This window comes from Lithobates pipiens, unplaced genomic scaffold (genome assembly GCF_037356315.1).
Source record: "Lithobates pipiens isolate NorthernLeopardFrog02 unplaced genomic scaffold, aLitPip1_a1.2 Scaffold_3, whole genome shotgun sequence".
Taxonomy (NCBI): Eukaryota; Metazoa; Chordata; class Amphibia; order Anura; family Ranidae; genus Lithobates; species Lithobates pipiens.
Genome location: NW_027507790.1, coordinates 230,815,829 through 230,829,037, shown reverse-complemented (window position 1 = coordinate 230,829,037; position 13,209 = coordinate 230,815,829). Strand labels below are relative to the sequence as shown.

The following is a 13,209-nucleotide window of genomic DNA, read 5'->3' as shown; positions in this document are numbered from 1 at the left end:
TGGTCAGTAGGGAAGGGTCGGATCCAGTGGGGGGGGGGGGGGGGGTCAGTAGGAAAGGGTCAGATCCAGTGAGGGGGGGTCAGTAGGGAAGGGTTGGATGCGTTGGGGGGTCAGTAGGGAAGGGTCGGATCCAGTGGGGGGGGGGTCAGTAGGGAAGGGTCGGATCCAGCGAGGGGGGTCAGTAGGGAAGGGTCGGATCAAGCGAGGGGGGTAAGTAGGGAAGGGTCGGATCCAGTGAGGGGGGGTCAGTAGGGAAGGGTCGGATCCAGTGGGGGGGTCAGTAGGGAAGGATCGGATCCAGCGAGGGGGGGTCAGTAGGAAAGGGTCAGATCCAGCGAGGGGGGGTCAGTAGGAAAGGGTCAGATCCAGCGAGGGGGGGTCAGTAGGGAAGGGTCGGATCCAGCGAGGGGGGGTCAGTAGAGAAGGGTCGGATCCAGCGAGGGGAGGTCAGTAGGAAAGGGTCGGATCCAGCGAGGGGGGGTCAGTAGGAAAGGGTCGGATCCAGCGAGGGGGGGTCAGTAGGAAAGGGTCGGATCCAGCGAGGGGGGGTTAGTAGGAAAGGGTCGGATCCAGCGAGGGGGGGTCAGTAGGGAAGGGTCGGATCCAGCGAGGGGAGGTCAGTAGGAAAGGGTCGGATCCAGCGAGGGGGGGTCAGTAGGAAAGGGTCGGATCCAGAGAGGGGGGGGGGGTCAGTAGGGAAGGGTCGGATCCAGCGAGGGGGGGTCAGTAGGGAAGGGTCGGATCCAGCGAGGGGAGGTCAGTAGGAAAGGGTCGGATCCAGCGAGGGGAGGTCAGTAGGAAAGGGTCGGATCCAGAGAGGGGGGGGGGTCAGTAGGGAAGGGTTGGATGCAGTGAGGGGGGGTCAGTAGGAAAGGGTCGGATCCATCGAGGGGGGGTCAGTAGGAAAGGGTCAGATCCAGCGAGGGGGGGGGGGTCAGTAGGAAAGGGTCGGATCCAGCGAAGGGGGGGTCAGTAGGGAAGGGTCGGATCCAGTGAGGGGGGGTCAGTAGGGAAGGGTCGGCTCCAGTGAGGGGGGGTCAGTAGGAAAGGGTCGGATCCAGTGAGGGGGGGTCAGTAGGAAAGGGTCGGATCCAGTGAGGGGGGTCAGTAGGGAAGGGTCGGATCCAGTGAGGGGGGGTCAGTAGGAAAGGGTCGGATCCAATGAGGGGGGGTCAGTAGGGAAGGGTCAGATCCAATGAGGGGGGGTCAGTAGGAAAGGGTCGGATCCAGTGAGGGGGGGTCAGTAGGAAAGGGTCGGATCCAGTGAGGGGGGGTCAGTAGGGAAGGGTCGGATCCAGTGAGGGGGGGTCAGTAGGGAAGGGTCGGATCCAGTGAGGGTGGGTCAGTAGGAAAGGGTCGGATCCAGTGAGGGGGGGTCAGTAGGGAAGGGTCGGATCCAGTGAGGGGGGGTCAGTAGGAAAGGGTCGGATCCAGTGAGGGGGGGTCAGTAGGGAAGGGTCGGATCCAGTGAGGGGGGGTCAGTAGGGAAGGGTCGGATCCAGTGAGGGTGGGTCAGTAGTAAAGGGTCGGATCCAGTGAGGGTGGGTCAGTAGGGAATGGTCGGATCCAGTGCCGGGGAGGGAGGGGGGAGAACACCTTCGCTGTCGCTGGCCACTCCTCGCCGGGTGACAGTGGTAGTACCGCCGGGCGGACGCTGGGTGGCGCCCCGGAGTCTCTCCTCCGCTGACTTTCAAACTGCAAACAAAAGAGGAGAGAAAAGTCCAAAGATCAGAGAGGAGAGTTATGAGAGGAGAGAGGAGCCGGCCGGGAGAGGAGTGTGATCCGGGCACTGGGACAGTGACATGTGTCGGGGGAGAGGAGGGGAGCGCCCGGCCCGGTAAGTGCCTGGGGGGGATCCGGGAGGATAATGTGCCCGGGGGGGACATATGGTGGGGGATGGACGGTGCCGGGACCGGGGATGTCCTCATGTCTGGAGGATCGGGGGGACCCGAGGTGACCGATCCCGGGGAGAATAGACGGAGCTGTGTACTGGCGGGTGACCATTGTATTCTCATTGGATGATCCCCCCGCATGTTCTCTATTCATAACCGTGTATGACGGGAGATGTCACACCTTCATCCTCATGTACAATCCTCCGGGGGCTCCTCATCTCTGTATACCATCCTCCTCATCCTCATCCCCATCCTCATCATCCGGTGCATGGAGCCCAGGGGCCAGAGCAGTGTGGGGGCACTGTGCCCAGGAGAGAGAGAGAGCTTCTCAGGTCCTCCTCATCCCCAATATCCCCCAAACTGCACCCAACCCACATCTAACCAACCCAACCTACACCCCTAAACTGCACCTAACCACCCCAACCTACACCCCCAAACTGCACCCAACCCACACCTAACCACCCCAACCTACACCCCCAAACTGCACCCAACCCACACCTAACCAACCCAACTTAAACCCCCAGACTCCACCTAACCTCCCCAAACTACACATAACCTCCCTAACGCTTGCCAACTCTGCACTTAACCTACCTAACCCTCCCCAACCCTGCACCTTACCCTCACTTAACCCTACATCTAACCCTCTCTTCAAGCTTACACCTAACCCTCACAGGGCATTTTTAACCCCGCTAGTGGCTGAAGAAAGGGTTAAATGCACCCAAAAATCGCCGCTGCCGAATCACTTTGCAGGTGCTTCAGCAGCAGTGCCCATTCATTTCAATGGGTATTTGCGGTGGAGGAGTGGTGTATACAACGCTCCTAAACTGCCCCAAAGACGCTGCTTGGAGAACCTTTTCTAACGTCCTGCAAGCGGCCCGGAGGCTTTTTTCAGGTGCTTTACAGGCGCTATTTTTAGCCCTTTAGCACCTGAAAAATGCCACCATGTGAAAGGAGTCTTATACTTTCCTATCTTTTCACTAATGCTAACAGCAGCATGAGGATTAAAACTAACCAATGTTGATTGGGAGAGTGAAGTTCCACTCTAATAAAAAAAAAAAAGAATCTGTTCTATACTTTGGGGTGGACACGACCCTTTTCATGTTATGTTTTTTCTTTTTTTAATGATCGTGGCGCACTGGGCTATACAGAAAGTGTGTGTATATGTGTATATATATATATATATATATATATATGTATGTGTGTGTGTGTGTGTGTATATAGTGCCTTAGATCTTACAGTCTGATGGAGTCACAGATCACTGGGGTTGGACCTGCACAGACACAATGGGGTTGATTAGGACCCCTTTCACACTGGGGCGTGTTAGCTTGTTACAGCGGCACTTTACCGCTGTTTAATTGGTGCTTTTCGGCTGCTAGCAGGGTGCTTTTAACCTCAAAAAAGGAGTTAAAAACACCAGTTTGCTGCAGTTTCAAAACGCTTATAAAGTGCTTTGAAAGCGCTTCCCATCCATTGAAATGGGCGTGGGGGGTGTTTTGGGGGCCACTGTATACAGCACTCCCAACCTGCCCCAAAGATGCTCCTTGCAGGACTTTTCCCGTCCCACAAGAAGCACACCACCGCAGTGAATGAATGGGAGGCGGTTTTCAGGCGCTGAGCAGAGGCTTTTTCCAGCGCTAAAGTGCCTGAAAACCGCCCCAGTGCGAAAGGGGTCTTACTAAAGGCAAATAGACTGTGCACTTTGCAAGAGCAGTTGCTCCAGAGCTTAGTAAATGAGGGGGAGCTCTGCTAACATTCATCATCCAATCATGTGCAAGCAAAAATGCTTTTTTTTTTTGTTTTTTTTTAGCTGGCACATGATTGGATGCTGGAAGTCAGCAGAGCTCCCCCTCATTTACTAAACTCTGGAGCAACTGCTCTTGCAAAGTTCACAGTCTATTTGCCTTTAGTAAATCAACCCCAGAGAGTCCATGTGAATGTTGTCACTGATCAGAATTTGCAATGGCTCTGTGTAGATTTAGAATTGTGTTCCTAACACTAAAGCCGTACAGCGACGGCATAAATAATTCATTACCAAAACAACCCGCTGCATCCACCTGTATGACACCCAACCCCTTGGAATTTCTACAGGTGTCACGCTGCTCTGTGCTGCAGGAAGAGAAGGGGCCTGGTAAAGTGGACCTGTCCTGTAAGGTTAGGTCTGCTGTGATCACACAGAGAGGACTGAAGGATAAGGCTAGAGGGGTTTGAACCTTTCCTGTCACCTGTATAAACTACGTGTCCCCCCTACTCAAGGCCTGGCAAGCATTTCAGATCACATGACCCACAGCCTACCACCCTAGTGCCTGCTTGTGCCTTTAAATTTTTATTATTTCCAATAGGGCTGCAACTAACAATTATTTTCATAATCGATTAGTTGGCCGATTATTGTTTCAATTAATCGGTTAATGACCTTTAAAAAAGTGTGGTATATAATTTAGTTAATATGTAAAGTTTTTAAAAAAGTACATTTATTCTTAAATATCTCTATGCAGTGGTAAAAATAAATAACCAACTATATGGTTAGGGAGTCAAATCTTGAATCCACTCTGAGAATAACAGACAGAAGAGATATACTGTATGTGCTATTAGAGGAGATATACTGTGTATATACTATTAGAGGGGATATACTGTATATGCTATTAGAGGAGATATACTATTAGAAGAGAGATACCTTATATGCTATTAGAGGGGATATACTGTATATGCTATTAGAGGGGATATACTGTATATGCTATTAGAAGAGATATACTGTATATGCTATTAGAGAAGATATACTATTAGAAGAGATATACTGTATATGCTATTAGAAGAGATATACTTTATATGCTATTAGAGTAGATATACTGTATATGCTATTAGAAGAGATACTGTATATGCTATTAGAAGAGATATACTGTATATGCTATTAGAGAAGATATACTATTAGAGGAGATATACTGTATATGCTATTAGAAGAGAGATACTGTATATGCTATTAGAGAAGATATACTGTATATGCTATTAGAAGAGAGATACTGTATATGCTATTAGAAGAGAGATACTGTATATGCTATTAGAGAAGATATACTATTAGAGGAGATATACTGTATATTGAATCTAGTAAATACCATCAGGTTCAGAGATCACTTTTTTTTTTTTATTTAAAAGAAAAAAAAAAGTTAGACTGTTTGTTTCCCTGATTTTCAAACAGAACTGTAATATATTATATGCTGGCCATACAAAAACAATGTCATCCTTCAAAAAAAAATGTAATTTTAAGAACGCTTGTTCGATTTTCTAATCGTAAGTGGGGTCAAATCGATGTTTGTTTTTCAACCACAGTGAAGGGAAATTTTTTAGAAATAATAGAAAACTTCTTGGTGAAAGGGATTTTCAGACAGTGTAAGTGGTTTTTGTTCATAAATTTCATTAATTTTAAAACCGAATGTTAAAAGCAAGTGAAGATTTCAAACAAGATTCCTTCATTCAGCGAATGTACAAAGATTTTTCGTCTGAATATTCTCGTCTGAAAATTGATCTGTCTGGCCGGCGTAAGGCTCGGTACGCACTTATGTAGTTTGCTTTTGATCTGTTTCTGCCGCGCTTTTTGCTGTGCGTTCTGATTTTTTGCACATGTGATTTTGCTGCGATTTGTGTTTTTGCATTTTTATGCCCTTTTTGGGCCAATTTTGTTGTTGGGCAGAATAAAAAAAAAATAATACAAATTGCTGCAAAAATGCATTACATGCTTTTCTACAGCTTCTCCATTCGCTGACCCTTTCCAAATACGCAGAATCTGCAAAAAGCACAGATGTGAACGTTAAATGAACTGTAGTGCGTTTCTGCAAAAAGCACCAAAAAACACACAGGTGTGAACAAGGCCTAAGACGTTTAGTAACATAATGGGGTTAAAGAAAAAAAAAAAAAAGAGCCCTTTATAGTACAAAAAGAGCAAATAATCTCTACTGTAAGGGGTTCATTTTTTTTTTTATGTGCAACAGTGAAATAAAAATTTACGGTAGAGATTATTTGCTCTTTTTGTACTCTAAAGGGCTAATTTTAGTTATTTTAACCCCATTATGTTACTGGCCCATTAATTGATTATGAAAATAGTAATCGATTAATTTCATAATCGATTAGTTGTCAATCAATAAAGTTGTTTCGGCCCTAATTTCCAAATAATACCACAATTAGGCAGCACGGTGTGTCGATGGTCAGCATTTCTGCCTTGTAGTGTTGGAGTCCCCGGTTTTTATCCAGGTCTGGCCTGGACCTCACCTGCATTTGGTTGATTGGCTCCTCTCTAATTTGGCCCTTGTATATAGGTGTGCATATGAAATGGTGATTGTAGAATGTAGATCTAATGCCCCCCATTCACACAATGTAGTGTGACGTTGGGTTTTGTGCATAGGGCAGCCATTTATTTTAATTAAATGTAAACAAGGTAGATCGCCGTTTTGACAGAGGAGAAGATGGAGATCTTGTGTTCCTGCTAGGCAGGAACATGAATCTTGGTCTTCATCCAGTCAGTCCATCCCCCACACACTAAGAAAGCACCCTATAGGGACACACTTAACCCTTTGATTGCCCCTGAAGGTAATCCCCCTTTTTTTTTTTTTATACAAGTTGTCAATCTTTTTTTGTTTATAGTGCAAAAAAACCCCTCAAAAACACAGAGGTGATCCAATACCACCAAAAGAAAGCTCTATTTCTGGGGGGAAAAAAAGAGACATCAATTTTGTTTGGGTAATTGTCAGTTACAATAACGCAGTTCTGTATCTCAAAAAATGGCCTGGTCATTAAAGGGGTAAAACATTCCGGGGCTGAAGTGGTTAAAAAGTTGAATATAATACAATTATATATAAAAATATAGATATTTTTTTTAAAAACTGTCATTTTCGGTTTCCGTTTTCAGTTTTCGGCCAAGTACATTCTAAATATTTTGATTTGGTTTTAACACCAAAATTTCCATTCGGCGCGCCTCTAAAGGGAATGTATATTTCATACTGTGGTTCCATAAAATGTAAATGGTACCCCAACACACAAACCAGCACAGATGCACATGGCATGTGTTTTGGCGCTGCGTACAAAGGGTCATGTTATGGTGCTTTAGCAGCCCATTCGTATTTAGGTGCCTTAATGCAGCGCACAGTAACGCACTGCAATGGGTCATACATGTGTACAACCAGCCTCAGAGAGAGACAATCGATGACGTGTTCAATCTTTAGAAATCTCATAAAGGTCTGGTGTCATGGGTGCACACAGCGTATTAAATGTTTGTTTTTAAAAATAAAGAATTGATATAAAGAATACAAAATGGATATAAAATAAAACATATGTTTAGAAACTTGTACATGACAGTAAAAAGTAAAGCAAAAAATGATTCACCCCAAACCGTTTTTATTATTATATTATAGTAAAGCGGCCTTGGGACAACCTTGGCCTTGGCCCTCTACTTGAGGAACATTTTGGGTTCTTGTGCTTAGCAACATTCCATCCCATTCACAACATGGGCTGGGGCGTTTTATTTTTTATTTTTTTTTGTGTATGAAACGTACATGACTTGTACAGGATTCACCTTGATAGAAAAGAGTATTTTCAGATTCTGTCCTTGGCACATGCTGTTTAAATGTAAAATTCCCCCAGCAAATCTTGCAATAGGGACGCCATCAATTTTACGTTTTCCATCTGATCTGTGATTCTCTCCATGGTTGTATTGTAGGCTCAGTAAGAGGCTTGTTTACACTTGCTTCAAAATGTGGAATTTGACACGCTTTTTTTTTTTTTAAGGCATTCTGAATGCCAATCAAAGCCAAGTCACTAAATAAAATTGTAAGCTTACAATCCTGTTTAAATGCTTTTTGCCTGGCTATGCTTTAAAAACCCCGTGTCGCTTTCTTGGTGCTTCAAATCGCCAGAAGCTTTTGAGAGGCTTTTATTCAGCGTTAGCTTCGCTTTGTTTTGGAGGTATTAGCCCTTGTACACACAGTCGGAGATTCCGACGGAATGTGTCCTATCGGACCGTTTTGTCCAACTTGCCGGTAAAATTTTCAGACAAAATGCTTCGATCACCATGCATGCTCAGATCAAATTCCTAGACCAAAGCTATTGGCTACTAAACGTGAACGTAGTCCCGTCGTAACGAAATAACGCCGTCATGTTATGTACAATCAGATTTTCCAACAACTTTGTCCGACCATGTGTGCAACAGTTTCAGACAAAATCTGTCAGACAAAATCCAACAGATTTGGTTGTTAGAATGTCCGACCGTGTGTACAGGGGCTTAGACCCATGAAATATCCCAGGATGCACTGGGAAACTAACAAGCGAACCGCAAAGACGTCATCAACACTCCCAATTCATGTGTATGTAATCTGGAAGTGTCTGGTGCAGACATCACATCTGGTGTGCAGTGAGGAGCAGCAGGAAGGTAAGCGGGGTCCGGACTGAAGCGGAGAAACTAGCAGACGGTACACGTGATGCGCAACATGGGAACGCTATAGCAGAAATTGAGTGGGGATGGGAGAGAAAAGACTGGAGGATCAGCAGAGCTTGGCAACCAAAGCAGCAAAGGCTAGCAGATGTAAGCCCCTGTACACACGGTTGGACATTCTGCCAACCAAATCCGTTGGATTTTGTCCGACGGATTGTGTCCGAAACTGTTGCATACACACAGTCGGACCAAGAAAATCCGATCATTCAGAGCGCGGTGACGTTATTTCGTTGCGACGGGACTACGTTCAGGCTAGTATCCAATAGCTTTGGTGTAGGAATTTGATCTGAGCATGCGTGGCACTTTGTCCGATCGGAATTCTCTACACATGATCGGAGTATGTCCGATCGGACCAGTTTGTCGGAAAATATTTCCAACAAGTTGGAAAATTGGGTCCGACGGATATTCCGACGGAATTAGTCCGATGCATACCCCACACAGTCGGATTATCTGACAACACGGTCCGATAGGACACATTCCGACGGATTCTCCGACCGTGTGTACAAGGGCTTACACATGGTGAGCAGCATGGAAGCAATATAGCAGGGAGAGAGAGAGAGAGAGAGAGAGAGATTAGCACACCAGAGGATCAGCAGAGCTGGGGGTTACTACTGAGTAGGGGATCAGAAAAGCTGGGGGTACTAATAAGCTGGGGATCTGCTGAGCAAGGGTACTAATAAGCTGGGGATCTGCTGAGCAAGGGTATTAATAAGCTGGGGATCTGCTGAGCAAGGGTACTAAAGAGCTGGGGATCTGCTGAACAGGTGTACTACTGAGCCAGTGTTCTACTGGGCACCGTTAAAACAAATAGAAAATCAACACACACAGGGCATTTGCCAAGCTTCATTAAAGCTTCAAAAAAGCATAAAAGAAGCATCAAAAACGCAAGTGTAAATGAGCCCTAAAGCTGGCCACATACGTCACAATTTTATGGTACACTCTACTTCAGATTATCCGACAAATATCGAGTGTAAGATCTACCTGACCTTAAACTGATTCCCTGTGAAGCCCTAGTATCCTAGGCTCGGGTGGTATATAGGGTCTTGTTTCCTGTCCAAGTCAGAATTAAGCCCTGCCCCATCACTGGCCAAACAGTTGACGCCATATACATCCTGTAGAATAATAATAATTCAACTGTCAAATGCCAGAACTTAGTTGGAGCAGTAGAGGTGCTGATGTTTACCAGTTAGGCCCCTTCCATATGGGCACCTTCCATTCCATCTGAGCATGGAATCGGAGATTAGTGCCCTTTTCGGGACGGATCAGAACAGAAATGGATAATACATCCGTGCCCAGGATGTTTTCCTCAGTCTTGTGTTGGAGACCAAACTGACCCATGTAATCCTCATGGGTGGCTGGATGCAAATGGATTTGAATCTGCCTGTGTCCGCCCATATCTAGTCAAATCTGCAAAAGTAGACCTGAAGATGTGGTATGTTTTTTTTTTTTTTTCATCTATCTAATCACGGGTCAAAAACAGACAGATCACCCATGTAAAATGGGTGTAAAACTTGCAAGGAGCAGGGCCATCAAAAAAACAAGCCGTGTTGCAAAAGAAGATGCATACTAACTGGTTAATGGGCAGCGACTTCGAACTTTGTTCCCTTGAGGACCTATGGCAGCTGAAAAATGTTTTGCTTTTAAAACACTTTGAAGGGTATTGGATGCCTGTTCTCCATTACAAACTCTTTATACCCCCCCCCCCCACCTGGGGCTGCAAATTTACTACTGTGTACTGTAGTGACATTGTGGAAAGCAGGTGGGACTAAAGCACCCAGTGAGGGACAAGCCATCGGAGACCCTATAGAAGTGTTTCAGACATAGAAGACCCTTTGGCCACCATGGCCCCCGAAAAACCTGCTGCTCCTGGACGCGTCGGCAGTGGTTTTTTTTTTTTTTCTAAACGCCTATGTGTTCATGGACACATAGGCTAACATGCAGGTGTTTTTAGCGGCAAGAAAAAGCTCCAAATGCCCCCTAAAAATAGCATTAAAAATGTCCAGTGTGCATGAGGCCTTAGGAACCCGCAGTTACCACAAAAGTTCTTTGCTGCTATAGTTACCTTAAGCCAGCCATACATGGATTAAAATTTGGCAGGCTCGGCAAGGACCGGACAAATTTTGATCCATGTCTGTGGCTAGCTGGTTGTTCACAGGCCGATCTATTGAATTGACTTTGTGTGCAACCTGCTTGTAAAGTTTTTCCCAAATGACCAGTGCCACCGATCATTGTGTTCTCATGGCGAGGAAGTCCTGCTGTCAGAATACAGTACCACAGCGGGAAGGATTCCCCCATCCATCTCCAATGTGTGGATGGGGAAATCGGCTCAGGTTGAACGATAAAAAAAAAAAGAATCATGTATGATTAGGCTTAGAAACATTTTATGTCAGATTGGGTTTACTTTACGGAGTGGGGCAATGGAAACCTAAATTGTAGACATTTTTCTGTACCCGAGATGAGCACAAAAATGTCCATGCCATGGATGTCCGCAGCCATTTAATGAGAGTTTTCATATCAACTGGATGAAGAGATCACTGGAACATTGGAATAGAATATGCCACGCATGGGAGCCGCCACGCACGGCATATTCGCCGTTGGCGGTGCCGCGCTCAGTGCGCCTGCGCGCCGCTGTCTACGGCGCATGCGCCGTAGACAGGGGTGCCTGTCTTTCAGCAAATATCTCCTAAACCGTGTAGGTTTAGGAGATATTTCTTGGACCTACAGGTAAGCCTTAATCTAGGCTTACCTGTAGGTCAAAGTGTGTTGTAAGGTTTTACAACCACTTTAATCAACTAATTTCAATTAATTATAACGCACATACAGATCCAACTACTTTTAGCTGATCTCCTTGCATTGCAACTCTGCATTAGTCAGTGGTAAATGTGGTATACACTATATACAATCACCCAACACTAGTTAGTTTCCACAATCCATGACTTAACTTCACAGTTCACACAAATACGTTTTAAATTCAAACTGTAGCACTGACGTAAGTCATTTTTTTTTTTCCACAGTAGTGGGACAATCCCTCCACCTCCAGTCTAACTAATCACCCTCACCTTATGGCATGGACCCCTGTGCAAACAGGTGGTCATGCAAGCGGGTATCAAAAGGGTTAACACGGACCATAAACTTCTCTCACGTCTCCTTAGATCTCAGCAAGGACGCCAGGTAATGGGTAGAAAGAAAAGATCTAAGTGCTCACCACTTAAGTATAAGATTTAATTTTTGTGTTCAAACACAAACTACTCACATAAAGATGATAATAACACAGCATGTAAAGCCGACAATCGTGTTTGTTAGTTCCGTAGGGCAGCAGCAGGTGACGTCATGCGTAGCTCCTCCCCCGTACGAATTACGTGCAATCAGAACTTCAACGTCACCGGACTCCTCCCCAGTGACGTTGATGTCCGTGACTTCACCGGATCTGTGACGGAACTCCCTGAAGACCAGGATGCCGGTGGAGAGGTGAGTACCGATCAAAAGAATTTTGATCTATCAAAAAAATGTATCGATTAAACAAGGAATTAATCTTTAATTTCCACAGCCTTATTAAATTGATTAGATTTTATACAAAGGCTTTATTGGATGAATATTTTGATTTCATAGAGGACTTCCTCGGCACGCATTTTGAAATAATTTTATATGGCCAAGTGTGTTTTTGTTTTTTTTCTTTCTTTTTCATACCTGGAACTGCTGATTGGTAGCGTCACGTAGAATTTTTTTTTTTATAGAACACCTGTTCACAAACCAGTGTTGACTCTGTGTGACATTGGATAACATATCGATTCTTTGTGTTCAATGCACCGAGTGTTGTCAGTCTGGATATCTACTTGCCAAAATTTGATAAAATGTTCTTGAAAAGTGCCAGCAGAGTGTGAAGGATACGGATCGCTGAGGGTGAAGTACGGCAGTTCTATCAATGCTGCACACTGGCCTTGAAATGCATTGAAATTGCTTTGACTTGTTGCTTGGGGTTGTTCTTTAAAGAGAACCTGTCCTTGGCTCATGCGGTCTAGTCAGGTGTGGGTGGTTATATTCCAGAGTACCTATGCAGATTCTGACATTTAGAAAATGGACATGTGGACATGTGCCCTGACAGGGGTGCTTACAATGGTCAGCTTTTATTCATGTGAAACCTTTATGCCAAAAGACAAAATAGTGGTGAAGCGAAATGAAAATTCCACTGCTGAAACCGGTAATTTAGGATACACTTGGCCAAAAAGCGAAACCAAAACCGACAGTTTAAAAAAAAAAAACATCCTATTTCCCCTAGTAAGGATGCCGGCGCCTGCACCCGGGGTCGGGGGAAACGTTGGCTTCGGGTGCTGACATCGTGGGGTCCCTGGACAGGTGAGTGTCCATATATTAAAAGTCAGCAGCTACAGTATTTGTAGCTGCTGACTTTAAAAAAAAAAAAAAAAAAAAAAACAGGCTGAACTCCGCTTTAATATGTATGTAGGTGGAAGGTCCTCTTTGCAATTAAAAATAATTTGCAGACATGAATATTAGGACTCCCTGAGCGCTGATGGTTTGTTAGCCCGTGTTGGGAGGCAACATGCAGGTGTGCCGTCACTGCCACGGGGGTCATGGTATCGGGGTGTGTGGCTATATAGTTAGCAGGGCTGTGATTGTTATTACACTCAGATGTAATACTGATAGTATATCCAGACATCACAGGGAGGGAGACTCATCAACAACTTTACAGCCACCTTGGAATGCCTTTTGCTGTTATATAACTCTAAATTGGGCCATAAAAAGGAAATTTGCTATGTTAAAAGGGAGAGTCGGCGAAAGGTTTCCATTGGCTTTCACAGACACCCAGAAAAACGATACTAGTGTTAG

At 45.2% G+C, this 13,209-nt stretch overlaps 1 protein-coding gene across 2 annotated transcripts in view; it reads left to right on the top strand.

The window, feature by feature from the left end:
- The first annotated feature begins 1,671 nt into the window (after nucleotides 1-1,671).
- Nucleotides 1,672-13,209, top strand: part of RAI14 (retinoic acid induced 14) — a 254,013-nt gene continuing 242,475 nt past the window's right edge. For both annotated transcript variants that reach the window (XM_077462880.1, XM_077462879.1), the window contains exon 1: nucleotides 1,672-1,837. The gene's annotated coding sequence lies outside the window, so the exon portion shown is untranslated. The remainder of the gene's footprint in view (nucleotides 1,838-13,209) is intronic.